General features: G+C 31.0%; 1 pseudogene; it reads right to left on the reverse strand.

Moving 5' to 3' along the window:
* The window catches only part of LOC100165682, a 7,318-nt pseudogene extending 3,659 nt beyond the window's left edge, over nucleotides 1-3,659 (reverse strand).
* Nucleotides 3,660-4,088: the final 429 nt, after the last annotated feature.

The raw sequence follows: 4,088 nt of genomic DNA on the forward strand, positions 1-4,088 counted from the left end.
TCATTAAGGTATGCTGGTAATCCTCCGATAAATATTTTTGTGAGGTGAATCTAAAAAACACAACAATGGTGACAATTATTAATAACTAAAAATATTAAATTATTACAGGTATTTAAAGTATAAAACAAACCTGGAACCGTTCCAAGACCAAATGAACTGGAATCATATTTCACTATAAAAAAAATTCAATGAAAAATTATATTTTGATCCCAGAGAAAATAAATATTCCCATACTCATGTCTAATGTCATTCCAGAATTATAGTTTGTCACTGGATTACTCTCGGTCATTCCAGGTGTTGGCTGATAATCATGGGGTCGTCTTATTTTTAAGCTCTGGCCTTTGAAATTAATACCATCAAAAGCCATTGCTTGAGTAGTTTCATCAATAGACCTAAACTATAGTTGAATAATTGAATGAAAATTAGATTTCTATTCAATTTTATAATAGCATTAAATGCAACATAAAACCTAAACATACCTCCAAAAATGCAAAATTTTTATCTAAATTAATTTGACATGCAAGCACCGGGTTGCCAGCAGCTTGAGCTAATCCAGACAAATGCATTTGCTGATTAAAGAACTCCATCATTTCATCCTAAAAATGTATTAAAAATATGAGAATTTGTAGAAATTAATAATAATTACTAATTAGTAATGATAGCAATACCTCAGTTACACCAAATGGTATGTTTCCAACATACAATCTTCTTGCTTGGCGTGTAATTGTAGATCCAACGACAGGGACAGCTGTTTGAGGAGTATCTGGCATTGTATTCGCAGGAATTTGTCCAGCAGCTAAACCAAAAATAGCTCAAATAATTTAAATTCAAAAATTTTACTTAGCATTCAGAAACTAATAAAATCTGTTAAAGTATTTAACATACAAAACTGTTCTGAATAAATATGTGTAGGATCAGTGACAGTGGCGTAGCCAGGGGGGGGTTTTAGGGGTTCAAACCCCCCCCTTGGCCTAAAAAAAAAAAGGTTGTCATAGAATTTGTTATTATAATTTATATATATTTATAGTTTTTTTATGTATAAAATATGACGTAACTATTTTAAGGCAGCTTTAAAACGTTTAAAGTTTTAATACCACAAAATAGATTAAATTAATACTAAGAATTATTATCATATAAATCATTAAGAGGACACTATACCCGCATGCATTATCCCCGTCTTACAAATGTACAACATACCAAAAAGCTTTTTTGGGCGGGATAAAACCACTTCCTCGATATTTATAGTAGAATTACCAAAATTCCATAACGCACAGGGAACAACTTTGTCAACAATCTGCGTCGTAGCGTTTTTATTATTTGGATAGCATTTACCAATAATTTTTAATAATTAAATGAAAAAAACAAAAATAATCCTAATGTTTTCAAACTGATAACTTTAATTTTATTTATGTTATCTAAATAATAAAAAAGCTACGACGCACATAAAGTTGTTCCCTGTGCGTCGTAGAATTTTGATAACTCTACTATAAATACCGAGGGAGTGGTTCTATTCCGCACAAAACAGTTTTTTGTTATGTTGTACATTTGTAAGGCAGAGACAATACATGCGGATATAGCGTCCTCTTAATAATGTTTGTTTGGTGAGCAAGTGGCACCTCATACTGTTTAAATTTAGCAATATCTGACACATGATGTAACATTCAATCTATACTGCAGTGGCACCATACAAAAAGTATGCGTGATTTTTAAATACCCTAAACGACAATACATAAATAAATTCAATAAAACGTGTTTGTCTTGGATTCTTTGGCCGTTCTTACAATGTCCGGTAAAGTGTCGGTTAACGCTAACCGGATGATAACAGATTTTATTACCAGCAGAATTCCACCGGTTAAGTGTCGGTTAACTTTAACCGGAGGTCGTAAGAACCAGCCTTATACAGTTAACATGTAAAGATGGACACTGTTAAGTTAGAAAAATCTCTAACAACAAATTAATATTTTTGTCCCAGTAAATGGTATGTTGATATTTATTATTTATACAACCATTATAAATAACAAAACCTGCTTAACATAGAAACAGATAATGGTACATGTTATTTGGAGTGGGAATGGTTCTAGGTGTTCTCCTCCTTCGGAAATGTTAATCAGCTGAGATTTTGAAAACAATTTTTCGTATTGTAAGTGATATATTAAATTGTTAAAACCTAAATATTAAAATTAATCTAAAAAATGAAAACCTGTCAAAATTGAACATTTATATTGTTTTTAAATTTGAATAGATTCCATAGTAAATAGTTTCATTGTACTAGTAAATTTACATATACTGAAAATACAAAAAGCGGCAGATTGCAAAAATTGAATATGACAATTAAATAAATAATTTGATTGATTAATTAAATTACAATTTGAAATTAAGTTACACTGTTTATAATATGTAACAACACAGTGTAGGTATAAAAAATAGTCAATTAATTGGATATATTAGGCTAGTAGATAAGTAGCCTGTTACAAAGTTTGATTTGAACTTTAAATATTTTAAATTACATTTTTTCTTAACTACAATTATTTTAATTAAGACATGAAGATTATGTTGGTACCTATTTGGAATTTTTAATAACACTCAACATTTTGAATTAAAATGTAGAATATTTTTCTATAAACAATAGGTAGTTTGATAAACAATTTAAGCTTTAAGAACTTAAATAAAAAAATATTTGAATAGGAGGTAGGTATATCCATGGTTTAAGGAATAAGAAGTATGCTCGATGATAAGATATATATAATTTATACATGCAACCAACAATAAACTCAAGCGCTCAAGTCATATGTATATATTTAATTTTATGTAATGCAGTATGCATAAAAACTCAAGATGATGCACATGCGCAAACTAGGATAGAAACATGAATCGTGTTGAGTATAATTTTTATTTCTTATACTATAGCTATGGGTATATCTATTACAAAAATATTATATATTTTGAATTTAAGTGGTGAGTGGTAACACCACCAATAATCAATAACTACCTATTGAAACTCTTTTTTTCAACTAGGTAGGTATATGAGTATTAAAAAATAAAATCTACATAGGTATTTGATTAAATATTATATCTTACCTTGCATGGCTTTATATTGAAGAGGTGCAATATGTTCAAAACCTGGTGGTGGAACATCCCAATAGAGAGATGGCTTTCTACGTCTAGACTTATTTTTAGGCGACTTAGATCTACTACGTTTACGTCCTTCGCGACTCCTTGATCGATGTCTGCGATGTCGTTCACGGTCTCTAGATCTTGAACGCCGCCGTCTTTCACCGCGTTCTTTATCACGTTCTTTATCACGTTCTCCTCTTTCTCCCCTGTCTCGTTCTCTTTCTAAGTTACATAAACATAATGTAAGTTTATTAGAACAACAATTATATACTACATAATATCAAGTATTAAGCATAACTCAAACACTACTTGCCTTTGTCTTCGCCCATTACACTATGTTTGTAGTTATATTAAACACGGCGACTAATTTGAATTATCACGTCCTACGTTAAAAATTAAATGAACAATTGTAAATAATTTATAAGTGGTAAGTACTAAATGCTGAAGTATTTAATAGAGAAAAAGCAAACCGATTTTGTTAATAATATTGTTTACACTTTACATGCACTCGTGAGTCGCAAGTCGTGTTTTCCTGTACAGCCGCTGAAGTGCTCAACCAGAATATTATATCCAGTGCGTTTACAGTGTAAACTTAACAGTGTTCACAATTCACAACAACACGGACTTAAAGAGATTAGAATTTAGGGGAAGATCAAAAAACTCAAGTGCACCAACCTCGAAATGTAAAAAATCCCATTATTACACCTAAATTTATATTTTACATTCAAATTCAAATGGGTATTGTTGTAAAAGTGTTAAGTGGCTACAAAAAATAGGGCTAGGTAGGTTAAAATAGGTAGTTACTATCTTCTTACTCTATGTACTAGAGACTACTCCTGGACAAGGGAATGCTAGATCAAAGGTTCGGAACAGGCGCGCACCCAGGACTTTTGTTTGGGGGGGGGGGGGGGGTGCTTAAAAATGTTCTTACTTTCATTACACACAAGTAAACAATTTTTACACATACGTATACG

Source organism: Acyrthosiphon pisum, chromosome A1, assembly GCF_005508785.2.
Source record: "Acyrthosiphon pisum isolate AL4f chromosome A1, pea_aphid_22Mar2018_4r6ur, whole genome shotgun sequence".
Lineage (NCBI taxonomy): Eukaryota > Metazoa > Arthropoda > Insecta > Hemiptera > Aphididae > Acyrthosiphon > Acyrthosiphon pisum.